This window comes from Talpa europaea (genome assembly GCF_964194135.1).
Source record: "Talpa europaea genome assembly, chromosome: 4".
Lineage (NCBI taxonomy): Eukaryota > Metazoa > Chordata > Mammalia > Eulipotyphla > Talpidae > Talpa > Talpa europaea.
Genome location: NC_140070.1, coordinates 22,483,218 through 22,497,204, shown reverse-complemented (window position 1 = coordinate 22,497,204; position 13,987 = coordinate 22,483,218). Strand labels below are relative to the sequence as shown.

The window sequence follows — 13,987 nt, the reverse complement described above, 5'->3', positions numbered from 1 at the left end:
GACTTGAGAGTTTAATGGCTTTGCTGCCAGGGAATGGCGTGGCACCCCCGCTCCCCCCCAGAGGGATTTCTATTTTTCTTTTTCAGTGATTCTTAACCGCTCAGAAAAACGCGCCTACTTCGTCGGTTCCCACTGGCATTTGCTCTGGGGTCTGGCCCACTGCAGGGGGATGACCTGCCACCTGCTAGCTCCACAGCCTACCTGGCAGCAGGAAGTCCATTATCGGAGGTGAGAGGCCACAGCCAGTGAGAAGGGCCCCCTGTGCCTACCCCGTGGGTCATGGTCTGGGAGTGGGTGTTGCTGTCTGAGCCAGGCAAAGACCTCAGAGGACGCACTTACCAGTAGGCAAAGCTAGCTTGCTCCAAAGGGAGCACTGGGCAACGTAGGGAGGAACCTGGAGAGGCTTGTTAGGAGGTTTTGGGGTTGTGCCAGGTGGTTTGAGAAAAGAGCAAGGACTTGCTCTGTCTTTAATGCTCTCAAGAATTGGGCGTATTTTGATGCCTGGGTCTCCTAAAGTTGTTATCCTGGAGAGTGAGGAATGAAGCAAGAAGCTGGCATCCATGAGCAGCAGTCGTGCGCCACCCATGCTAGCTGGAAGAGGATGTTGCGTTTCTGTGGTTGCAAAGCGTCCTTGCCTCTGTTCAGACCCCAGCATGGTGTGCTTTGGGCTGTCTTTTTCCACTGGGATCACAGAGTGGCCCTGTCTGGTTAGCGCTGACAGGCTGTGGGTATGTGCGTGCGGGTGTGAGTGCTGCAGCCAGCCACTGCTAGCCACTAACCATAATTTGACTTTCTCACCTAAACTGGGCTTCCTCAGCCTGAGCAGCTGCAGCGGTGGGGGGACGAACGTGGAGACTGTGGCATGTGAGCAGCTCCCTCTGGCACACAGCCATGGAGGCCCTCCATGCCAGCTTCTCGGGCTGCTCCGTGTCTCTAGGGGCAGGGCCCACTGTGCCCAGGAATGCTGAGCAGGATGTGTTCGTGGGGCCCACACTCCTGCCCCTCTCACCCTCCCCTCCCTGGAGTCTGTCTTGACCCTACACCTCTAAGCCATAAAAGCAGCCGAACAGAATGATGCATAAGAGCAGGCTGGTGACCTCAGAGCAAACTGCAGGCCCCCCTTCATCCTTACCAGCAGCAAGGCCCCCTAAGAACCAGTGTCCTTCTCTAAATTGAGGAAGAATGATCCCTATTTCATAGGGTCATTGTAAGTCTACCACAGTGACTAATGGTAGAAGCTAGAGATGAGGCCAGAAGAACAGAATTCAAATTCTGACTGCCATTGACCCAGCCTTTACCCTAAAACAAATTTCTTAATCTCTCTGAATTTTGATGTTATCATCTGTAAATTAAAGATGATAATTACTCCACAGGATGGTCATGGGAATTAAATCAAATAATTCACTTAGAGCACTTAGCGAAACGTCTGGTCGTGGTAAGCACTCAGTAGTAACTGCTGGAGTGATGAGAATGTAATCCAAGCATCTCCTGCCACGATCTGCCAGCCAAATCTGCAGAATCCCAGGGAGAAGAGATCAGGGACAAGGACCATCAGAGATGGGCCCTGAGTGTCTCCAAAGCATCCTACTTTGTGGCAGAAATCCAAGAGTGGTCTCAGGCCAAATCAGACTGCCAGGGGAGTCCCCCGAACATGGGGAAGCCCCAGGCTGCGGTCTCTGACCTGGTTCCTCTGGCCAGTGGTGCCACCTCCTGCCTGCTTGGGGAACTGTCTTGGAGGCCTAGTCACCCAGCTGCAAAATGTTACTTGTGTCAAGTTCTAGAATTTTATAATCATCCTTTCACTGCAGAAGCCACCCTGATCCCAGAGGCCAACTACACAGTTCGTGTCACCCTGCAGTCACCCTATTTATGTCAGAATTTCCACAACAGCTCCCAATTTCCTAAGGATTATAAATCAACCATAAAATTTCACTTTGCTCTGAGTCCTAGCATGTATTAGCCTGCAAATCTGTTCTTTTTCTCTTCTGCTTCCGTTTGTGATGGAGGAACACCACCCACTTCCACCCCCACCCCCCAAATTTCTCTTTCAATTTAATTTTTTGTGACTTTGTGTTTTAAGTCAGACCTTAAATTTGGAGTCAGGGGTCCAGTGCCTCAATTTCTGCTCATCAAACACTTCATCAGGTCCTTATCTCTCCCACCTTCAGCTTCCTTATCTGTAAAAGGAAGAAAATACTTACACCTGCCATCGTGGCCCTGGCCCTTTTGAAATTTAAGGAGAATAACATGAATGGAAAAAGGGTTTGTCAGTGTCAGACATTAGGCTGCAGCTCCTCAGTCTGTGGGTATAATTAGTGTCGCATGTGAGTCCAGTAGCTTAGTATTATTGCCACGTCTTGATCCTGCCTCCTTCCTCACCAGCAGCCTCAACAGTATGACATTTGTCATGGTGGCTGCTTTGGGGCTGGCACAAAATTCGGTTTTATTATGTTCATTCATCAGGCACAGAATGTGGGTCTACTGTGCACCAGGCACTATGGGAATTCAAATATTAAAGAGTCTAAATTCTCGGACTGTGGGGCCTAGACGTCTAAGAGGGATGCTGTGTAAATAAAGCCATACATTGTTGACTGGCTGCTGTGTGCCAAACGCAGTGTTGGGGGCTGAAGGATGTCCACTGTCTGTTGAACAGAAGGGCCCTTGAGGTAGAGTTTAAAAGCAGCTTTGGTTTGAAAGGAGCCTCTTCCAGGGTCCCTTTCAACCTGCCCAGTGGGAGGTGAATAGTCTCCTACCCCTGAATGAAAACATGGACAGTCACGTGATTTTTCTGATCACTTGTAGGTAACAAAAAACTATCATGTTCCCTTCAAGTCACAAAGCACAGTCTCAATTCAGTAAGGGGAATGGCCCCAGGAAGGGCCGCCGTCTTGGGCGGGGAGGCGGTCAGCTTCAGCTCTCTCTAGAGCTTTCCATCCCATTCCCTGCTGCTGTCAGCAGGAAGAAATGACAGGAAAGGGGCCAGGCAAGTTATTGTTATAAGTTGACTTCACAGTGTCTTGGTCTGGCTGGATTTAAACCAGTCTCTTAGGGACACTTTTCTGGGTTCTCCTGAGACACTCTAGCTTGGCCAACTGCAGGGAGAAAGTCTCCTTCAGTGGATGCCCTACTGCCATCCCTCACCCTCTCAAGTGGGCCCAGACTAAGGCGCCCCTCCTGGCCCCACTCTGGTCGCTCCTGTAAGAGTACAGAGTCTTCCGGTATCTCCACAGGCAATTTAATGCCTTCTTTTAATCATCCTACAAACCTGAATGTCCTCACGTCCAATCTACAAATAGGGAGACTTTTAGAGCGCCGCGTTCCTCCAGTGACCAACCGCAGTTGGGGATGTGAGGCCTCATCTCTCTAGTGGGAGCTCCCAACCCTCCCTGAGTCCTCCCTGCTGGGCAGTAACAGTCCAAGGGTCTGCTCTGTGTCCTGCTTGGTTCTTCATTTCTCATGATCTCTAAGAGCAAAGGTTTCATTTAAGACCTCATAATGCAATTCATGAGGCGCTTTCTTCTTAATTATGAAATGTTTCTAACATATAAGGAGGGTACCCAACATCTAGAATTGTTTAATGCTATTTGCTGTAGACCTTTTTTAAACTATGAGAGCAAAGATTTGAGACACTTGAGAACCCTTTGTGCTCCAACCTGATTCCATTCCCCTTGCCAGAGGCCACCATGGCTTGAAATCTGGCATTTATCTCTCCACCAATATTGTTTATAGATGTATGTAAGCCATTCATAGAACTGTTTTGCATGAGTTTGTAGTTTAAACCTCACATTCAGTTGTATTACACTGTGTATTAGTCAGGGTTCTCCAAAGAAACAGAACCAACAGGATATTTCTGTAGAGAAAGATTTATGTTATGCAATTGTCTCACACAACAATGGAGGTTAAAAATGCAAATTCAAGGCGACAGCAGATTGGAGACTTACAGAAAAGCTGATGTTCTAGTTCAGGTCCAAAGGCCACCTGCTGTCAGAATTCCTTCTTCCTTGGGGAACTTCAGTCTTTGCTCTCTTAAGCCCTTCATCTGTTTGGTCGAGGCCCACCAATATTATGGCAGGCAGTCCCCTTTACTCAGTCTACCAATTTACATGTTTGTCTCATCAAAGAACACCCTCACAGAATATCCAGAATAATGTTCAACAAAATACTATCTGGGCACTATGGTCCAGCTAGTGACATATAAAATTAACTATCACATACTATTCCTTGCAACTTGCTTTTTTCACTCATTTTATTCTTTATATTTACCCACATCAATGTACTAATAGAGATTTCACTGTATATATCCATAACTTATGAGCTTTTCTTTTGATGGATAGAGGTTGCTTCGTTTTCACTTTCACAAACAGAAGAGGGCATAACCCTTCCCATGCACCCATGGAAGTTTCTCTAGGTCAGAGAAGCTATAGGGAGGCCTCATCTAGCCAAGCTTCTGTTTCTGTAAGTAAAGATTTATTGGAACACAGCCACGCCCATTCATGTACAAATCATCTACAGCTGCTTCCATCCCACAAGGGCAGGGGTATGTAGCTGCAACAAAGACTACATGATCCCCAAAGCCTGAACTATTTCCAATCTAGCTCTTGGCAGAAAAAGGTTATAAGCCTCTCTAGGTTATTACCTAGAGTCAAATGTGCTTGCCCATCATGAGCTTTTAGGTGATATAGTGCCAGCTAGCACAGGCAGATTCACTATCCATCCAGGCAGACAAAGGTTTTTCCACCCTCAGTGGATTTTTTTCAGGCTTTAATGATCTCTCAGGGAACCAGGTACACAGGCAGGGAGGCAGGCATTCAAGAAAGCAGGCAGAAGCCATGCAGGGGGCGCTGGGAGGCTGGCAGGCAACCAAGCCTCCCAGCCCCCCAACAAATCTTCAGCTGTCTCTGGACTCTCTGGAGTTCTCTTTTGCGCATTTATCACTTCATGGTCTCACCTCTGTAATAACGCCCTCATCATCTCACTGCCGCAGCTTTTAGCCCAGCCTTTAGGCTCAGGTATGCACACTTACACATGCACATGCACCCATGCTCCAAGTGTCCACAGTCAGGCACACGTGCCCCACGCCCATGCTCCCAAGCACCCTCTGTATCAGCACGATCAAGGCTGCAGGTGATAGCCACAGAGGCTAATGGCGCAAAAAGCCTAATTAATTTACAGGTGACATTTTCAAATCGCTCCCCAAAATGACTACTACAAACACTTCCCCAGAAACAATGTGGGAGGACTCCACTGTCTTCATAACTTCACTTCTCAAAAGTATGCCAATCTGATGCATGTGTATTATTCTCTCGTTATTTCACCTTTGGCTTTTTTTTTTAAGATTTATTTATTTATGCATGTAAGAACTGGGGTACAGGCCAGAGGTACAGGGGGTGAGAGGATTCACCAGAGATAGAGTGGGGAACAGATCAGGCAAACTGACTGAAATAAACTACTAAGGGGAGCAGCAGGTGAGTTAGGAGAGGTCTGCTGCGCCATGTGGGTAGCTCCCTGGCCAGGGAGCAAACTCGTGCTGCAGTGGCTGTGGATAGCTTCATAGGTTGTGTCTTAACCCCTTGCGCCACCAGGGAGTCCCACCTTTGGCTTTTTAAATGTGTCTCACTTATTCACTCATTTAGCAAACACCTGTTGAGGCATTACTGTGTACCTGCACTTTCAAGATAAAGTTGTTCCATTTTACGAGAGAAGAAACTGAGCTACTTAATGCTAGAATCACGATTTGGACACTACAGTAAGGCAGGATGGTTGCATGTGGGTTTGGTGGGATGCCCAGCAAGGGTACCACAGTAAAAATAATAGCTGACATTATTCTGCAGGCCTGAGGGTGCTCAATTGAGAACTAAAATAATAATTTGGCAATCTGCCCCTAACTTCTGACAGTCAGGGCACCTCTATCATAATTCTTTGGAGAAAGGAACTGTATCTCTCAGAGGCATCAGAGTTGTTTAGTAATTAAACTGGCTTCTGCCTTCCCTTCTGACCTTTGCTAATAAAACATCTGTGATTATAAGACAGCATGAGAAAGAAGCTGTCCATAATTGATACAGCAAGAAATATAGCTTTATTGTTTAAAGTTGCCAGGATAGCCAATAAATAAAGAAAAGGGAACTGTAGTGGAAGTGAGCTAGATCTTCATTTGTTGGCCAGAAAGTCAATAAACAATGTCAGTGGCTGATAATCAGGAAACTTGTAGAAAAATGGGCAGGTTTTTTTTGGTTTTGTTTTGTTTTTTTACATCATTCTTCATTTTAGTACAATATATGCTTTCTCCTCTCAGGTATAGTCCCTGTGAAATTCCCACCACCAATTCTCCTGTGTCCCATCGCCATAGCCCCCTGTGCTCTTCCCTTCCCTGTTTTAATCCTTCTCCCTCCTCCTCCCCTGCAGAATGTCTCAGATTTATAGTTGCCTGTTGATTTTTATTTTTAATTTATTATAATTCCTTCCCCCATCCCTTATTTGTTTCCTCTAGATTCCTCCTATAAGTGAAGCCATCCACTATTTTTTTTCCTTCTGACTTATTTCATTGAGCATAATCCCACCCAGCTCCATCCATGTTGCTGTTAATGGCATGAGTTTATCTTTTTGGTTGCTGTGTAATATTCCATTATATATATATATATATATATATATATCATATCATATTCTCTTGATCCAATCATGTATTTTGGGGCATTTGGGTTATTTCCACAGCTTACCTATTGTAAAAAGTGCTGCAATAAACATAGGGGTGCAGGTGTCCTTTTGAAGTAATGTTTTGTGTCCTTTAGGTAGATTCCTAGGAGTGGAATTGCTGGATTGTATAGAAGCTCCAAAAAATGGGCAGGTTTTGGACAAAAAAAACAACTGAAACTGCTGAGGATTAAGTCTCCAGGAGTGGAAGGTGGGGCAGGGACAAGCTTTCTTTACAAGCCTGTCTTTCTTTTTTTTTTTAGAGGCATGTTTTATTTATTTATTTGTTTGTTTATTTTGTTTATACATGCACTGGGTACAGTCAGAAGCGTGGGAGGGTGAGAGAATTCACCAGAGCCAGAGCGGGGAGCAGAGCAGGCAGAAGGAGTGAAGTACACTGCTAAGGGGCGCAGCGGGCGGCAGGAGAGGTCTGCACGCCATGTGGGACCCTCCTCCAGTGGCCGGGGAGCAGTCAGGGATCGAACCGGCGCCGCAGAGGTCGCCGGCAGTTTCACAACCCAGCGCTCAACCGCTGCGCCACCGGGGAGGCCCTACAAGCCTGTCTTTCCAGTATTGTTTAATTTTTTTAAATCTGATGTATGTATTCTTTTGATAATTTTTAAATACTAAGAGTACTGAAGAGAGCATAGACTGTTATATGATGAAATGCTATGTACATAATAGTCTCAGAGGTAGGAGTAGAGGTTGGTGGGAGTAGAGAATTTTAGTCATGAGACTTTAAATGTTGAAGTGGGGGAAAAGAGGACTCATTATTCTCTACCTCTATACATAATTTTATGACCCTCACCAGTGGCCAGGGATCGAACTGGCGCTGCAGAGGCTGCGGGCAGCCTCGCAACCCAGCGCTCAACCGCTGCGCCACCAGGGGAGGCCCAACAAAAAGCTTTTTTTAAAAGAACCTGGGCTGTGGAATCAAACAAAGATGATTTAATTCAGCTGGACCACTTGCCACTGTGGGCAAGTTCCCTGTACTCTGTAGATCTCTCTAGGCCTCATCTGTATAATGGAATCACCTATGAGCGTCGGTACTGTATGGTCATTCACTCTGGGTGTAAGGACTAAACGAGACTATGTCTGTGAAAGTCTTACCATGAATAATACCTAGTAAGTACATTAAAATGTTGAGGCTTGTTTGGTTGCTTCTGTTTGGCTTTTATAAAGAAAGTTTGACTCTAAATTTTGAGTTCTGCTTCTCAGGCATCTTCTACACATCTGATTGTGTTCTGCTTATAAATTTATGTTAATTTGCTCTCCTCAGTGAGGCTGCTGTGGGGATATCCACTGCTGTCCAACCAGAGCCTACCTGAAACATTAGATCCTGATGTGCCTGGCATGCACACTCAGATTTTGCTAGGGCCTCTTAGAAAATTAGGCCTTGAAGGACTTGCTCATGATAAACAACCCCATCTGCCATATGCCCCCAGTTCTACGTACTATACATAGTGGTGGCTAAACTATGCAGTGCCCAGCTCTAGTGCCTGCTATCCAGGGAAAGCCCTTCTGTGTCCAAGCTGGAAGCAGGGTGTTAGGTGAGCCCTAAGCAAGCACTGGGAGGGTGGAGAGGTTCTGGGAAAGGTGAGACCAGAGGAGAGAGAGCTGTGAAGACTCTGTGGTTCTTTGAGTAGATGTTGCTCTGTACAGACATGGAAAAGATTAAGGAAGGTAGGAAAAGGAGATATTTGAAGGCAAAAAAATCTAAAATTCCATTTTGGGACAAGTTAAGTTTGAATGCCTGAGAATCAGCCAAGTAGGGGCGGTATCAGGGAGAGAGTGGTATGCAAGTCTGGAGTTGAGAGGAAAGTTCTCAGCTGGTGTTACAAAGGTCGAAGTCATTAGCACATATGCTTGGTGTTTAAATCCATATGAATAGATCAGATCGTTAAGGATGAACAGAACAAGCCCCCAAAACCTAATCCTGAGAAACTAGCATTTAGAAGTCAGATAAGAAAAGAAAACCTAATTAGGAAACAGAACTAGTGATTGAAGAACTAGGAGGAAGTACAGAGAATGTGTGTCATGGAAGTCAAGAAGAAAGGACATCTTCTGTGACCAATGCAGCTGGCAGTTCAGTTGCGTGCAGAGAACATGGGTTTGACTTGGTAGTGTGGTGCTCTCCGCCATCTTGGTAAGAGCATTATCTATGCGGTATAGCAAAAAGATAATGGCTTCTTGTTCATTCATTTGCTAGAAGTAAGTCATGCTGAGCATTCAACCTAAACTTGCAAGTCAAATAAATGTAAGGTTTCCAGGGACTCTGTGCTGTGCCTCTGCTCAAGCTGAGTCTAATTTCCCAGGAGCCCAGTCTAACCCACCTCCTCCCTACACCTGCAGCTCTAGCTGCTGGGATGCCAATATCCTTAGCTCCACATAAAGCATTAACTGTACCCTTGGGCCCAAATGATAACCCTTTTAAAAATGCAACTTGTCCTTGTCCTTTGTAAAAACAATGATGGTCAAACCCCATACTCACCGCCGCCAGCACCACATATTTTAATAGCTAGCTCCACAGTGAGGCAGGCAGTAGGAAGGATCAAATCTCTCTCATGGTAGTACCAGTTGAGCAGGCCTTTTCAAATGACTATTGGCAGAAAAAAACTGAAAGAAAAGCATATCAAGTCAAGAGGTAGAAGTCTTCATTCCACTGCCTATGTGCTCAGGCTCAGTGGCAAACCTCATATCCCTGGCAGGTTCACAGTCACTGGACAAATGCTTGTGCCCATTGCAGTTGGCAGTTCAGTTGAGTGCACAGAAGACAAATACTGTGACAACCACGGCCACCTGCCTGCCTGCCCCCCACAGCGGCCCAGTGCTTTTCATGCTGCGTTCATTTTGATTCTCACAACTACCCCAGGAGGCAGGGAACTGTATTCTCCTCACTGAAAGAATGCAGAAACGGAATCTCAGAATTACTTAGTAACTGGCCCAAGCTGATGAGTGGAGGAGCTTGACTCAAGCATGAGACAACACTGTCTCCAAGGTGTTTTTACTAATTGGTGAAAGACACTGTTGCCCCGGGGGCCGGGTGTGACTGAGGAATGAACTCAAGGGAGGAAGAAGTCATCAGAGTCCCTCAAATGTATCCAGTTGACCCTAAAAACCTAGCATTGGCCTTGATTTCTTCACCCATTCTCCCCATGACTACTCCATCACCAAAAATTGTTTCTTTCCCCAAACATGTCTTAAACCTGTCTGCTTCTCCCCACTATTCCCGCAAGCCCTCGTCACAGCCACCATCTTCTCCCCAGGCCGTTGCAAGCGCCTCCTGGCTGGGCTGGGCCTGGCCTCCTGCATCCCACAAACCTCCCTTCTGGAAGGAGTCAGGAGCCTCTTCCCACACAGTTGACACTTGCACCCTGCTCAAGCCTTCCCAGCACACTCCATTTCCTCCCCACTGTTCCCAAGGCCTTCCCTCAAGGATACTCCTTTGATCTGGTCTTGGCCTTCCCCTGCTGATTCCCCTCCAGTCAGCACAGAACCTGGCACAGAGGAAACAATAACCATGACAGAGTGAAGGCAAAGATATGAGTGAATAAAAAGCATCATATAGGAAGCCATGTTTGAGATGAGCATTAAAAGGGGGTAGGGTTACTATGACTAGCAGTGTAAGGTGGTTCCAGATAGCAGCATTGTCAAAGGCAAGCACAAGGTGGAATTCCAGGAGCAGCCAGGGAGGCAGCCTGAGTGGGGCTGGAGGCAGGTCTATGTGAAGCGAGGGTCTCACAGTCGAGTGTGCACATAGAAAACTTGTTCAAACACAGATGGCTGGGAACCTCCTCCTGAGATTCTGACATCTGAGGCAGTGTGAGCATTTGCATTTGCCACCAGTTTCAGGCAGGACTGATGCTGCCAGTCCAGGGACCACCCTTTGAGAGGCACTGATGTGAAGTATGCTAAGAAGGCCTCCACCAGAGGCACAGGGGACAATGCTGCAAGCAGCAAGATGAGCTGACACTGAGCAGTAGTCAGCACGCCCTTCCCCCTTCCACCCCATCCCTCTCAGAACATTCCCAGGTGTGACAGCGCATCCTCCCCCAACCCAGGCTTGACCCCCACAGTTCTCCACCACTGCATTTAATGTTTTGAAGGTGACTCTTGTTCCTCTCTCCTCAAAACGTACTAAGCTTGAGTCCTATTCCCTCAAAACTGCCTGATCTCATGCAGCAATGAATGCTGATGCTGCCATGACAGTGTCTCCTCTTAACTGGAGACCTGGTGTTCAGTCCTGTAAACTTAATGATCAGAGTTCTTTTTTTTTTAATATTTATTTATTTATGCATACAAGAACTGGGGTACAGGTGAGAGGCGCGGGGTGTGAGAATGATCAGAGTTCTGACCCAGTTGGAACAGAAGGAAAGAGGAGACCCTCCCCATCTTCCTAGCACCCCTTGGGCAAACTGCCAGCTGCCCCACCTCAACATTTACCCTTAGGACAACTGTTTGAGTCATTTCTACTTTGTTCCTACTTAAAAAGAGGGCGGGAGTGGTTCTGGGATAAGGAGCAATCACTCTTGTATTCACAGCATCGGCCCCATGACTATTTGTTTTTACATTTAGGAGGTCTTTTGTTTTCTGTTTTCTTAACAAAAGCAACAGAAAAGTTTATTTAGAGACAGGAGAAAAGGGCACTCAGGGAGCGTCCCAGGGTGGGCAGGGTCATGTGGGAGAGCAACTGCTCCATTTGGTATTTTTATTGCCTTCTCCCCTGGAAAGATAAGCTCACCAGAGAGGTGGCTTGCTGGCATCCACTTCAGCCATAAATCCAAGAGGACCAGAAGCTAATGCACATGTCTCACCATTTTAAATACTACAGATACTGTTCTAGAATCTACAGCTAAGTGTTTAGCAGCATGGGTCTTCCAGGCTTCAGCCTGGACCCACGGACCTGCTGCAGCTCCAGGGTTTGGGGCTCTGAGACAGGAAATCTGGGGTCTGCTGTGGGAGCTGGTCTGGGCAGGTTGGCCCAGGTGAGCATCCCCCCACACAGCAGGGAAGTCCGCTGCATCTCCATGATGCAGCCCAAAGAGGAGCCAGGGGTCCTATCTGCTCTATGTTACAGGGAAAAGGCAGAAAACAGCCCTCCAAGAGTCTCTCCTATTTTTTTCTTTTCCAAAACTGATGGCAAAATATACACACTTTTTGGAGTCATATTTGATCCAGTTTATCATTCTGGCTCTGCCACTTTTCCAGCTGTGTGATTTTGGGTAATTTACTTAAGCTCTCTGAGCCTCAGCAGCCTCATCTGTAAAATGGGTGTGTGGATATCAGCATTAGATATCAGAGCAAGAAGTCATGACTGAGAATTTAGTGCAGGCAGTGGGCCGGTATCTGTTTAACTGGCTCTCCATGGAGAAAAGCCTGGTATAGAGTGTTTGCCAACAGCCCTGGTGAAAATACTCTCCCCATGGCCAACATGAAGTCACCAACGTGCTGTTGCTGGAGGCAGAGTTGGGAGAGACGGCAGTGGCCTCATGCATTGGGGTTTCTACCCCACAGAGACAGGGGAAGCACATGGCTCAGCACAGAGATGACTGTCACACAGAGTAAAACAATTAGGAAATAGTGAGTCTTTACGACCTTCATTTTTAATGAGACTTTAAATACAATTTCACATAATTAAAATTTTCACGTTGACTGTGTTTAACCAACTCATAAAACTCCCGAAATATTTAAGTCTGCTGTGGCAACCTGGTCCCAGCCAGCTCCAGCACATCAGCAGAGCACATCAATAGGGGTCAGTAATACTGTCCCCCCTGTCTTCTTCCTTTCCTTGATCCGGGGCTATTTTGTGAAGTCTTCCCAGGTAGAGACAAAAATGTTCGCTGTTCCACTGCAGGCTCCAAGTTTTCCTTTAGGCCTTGGCCACCATCCCAGGCCTCAGCCTTTGCTAAACCTAAGCCAAGGTCCTACCCTCAGCAGTTCAGCTGACTGACCCTTCAGCTTGAGGAAGCACCAGCAGCAGAGAGGACATTACTTCCGCCAGGTGGAGGTGCCTGCAGAACAGGACAGGCTTGCTAAAGCTGATGGTGGAAACTGTGGGTTATTTAGGATCCCAGTCGTGAGGGAAATGGAGAAGCAGGCCCAGCTCTGCACTTTGGCAAGTCTGTGCCTATAATTAGCCTCTGCTTGAGGCTCAAATAAACCCCTAGTTGTTACTAAACAACAGCAAACACAGAAAGAGCTCCAGCTTCCCTGAGCCTAAACCACACAGCCTCCTAGGACAGACATTTGGACAACACTACCCTAACTGCTGGCAGCATCCAAATTATCCCCAAAAATACTTCTGTCAAGCTGCAGTGAGACCAGAAGAGGAAAGACATTGAGCAGCCGGCCCCTTCCCTCCAAGCAGTCTGCAATTTCTACTTGACTCCTTCAGTAATTGCTCTAGGAGCCCTTATTTATAATGAGTTTGTAATCAACTGGGGAAATGTTACAAATCCACACACTCAGCAAAGCCAAGCAAATGCTGAAAGGATATAGATCGAAATGTGAGCAGTGTTTAAAGGCAGGACTTGGGTGACTGCCTTTTCAGCCATCTTTCTGCTCTCTCAGAACTGTACAACTCTATATATGGCATCCCTATTTCCCCCGCCACCACAAGGTTTGGCTTCGTCTTTTACTCTTTCTGTCCACCTCCTAGGTCCTAAGTTTGTAAAGCAGAAGCAAACATAAAACTCAGCTCTACTGAGTGAAGAATCCAAGCTCAGTGTCCCTCGTCATACACACCCCTTAATATTAGTCATTTTAAAACTTTGCTAAGGGCCTCCCTGGTGGCACAGGCAGTTGAGCGCCTCACTGTAAAGCTGTCTGCAGCCTCTGTAGCACCGGTTCGATCCCAGTCAGCCGGCGAGGGCCCCACATGGCGCAGCAGACCTCTCCTGTCCCACCCGCTGCTCCCCTCAGCAGTGTATTTCAGTAGATCTGCCTGTTCTATTCCCTGTTCTGTCTCTGGTGAATCCTCTCACCCTCCCATGCATCTGGCCTGTACCTCATTCTTGTATAAATAAATAAATCTTTAAAAAAAAAACAAAACATTGCTAAGAGAGTTCCAAAGACAGCACTAAGGGACGGTTCCAGGTGGGGGACAGGTTGCTCTCCATGGGTTCTTACCAATGTGCTGACAATTGCAAGACTGCTCCGGCCCAGAGTGCTACTGCAATTGGGTTTATCTAACAAGCAGATTAGGGAAACAAACGAGTTTCTAAAGCCATAACTGGCTCACCCCAAACCATTTCCACAGTGTCCAGTAGTCCTAAGCAAAGACCACTTTCCTTGCAAGATG

General features: G+C 46.8%; 1 protein-coding gene across 1 annotated transcript in view; it reads left to right on the top strand.

Moving 5' to 3' along the window:
• BFSP2 (beaded filament structural protein 2) overlaps nt 1-13,987 on the top strand; it is a gene marked incomplete at both ends in the record, with an annotated part of 50,924 nt that overhangs the window by 11,671 nt on the left and 25,266 nt on the right.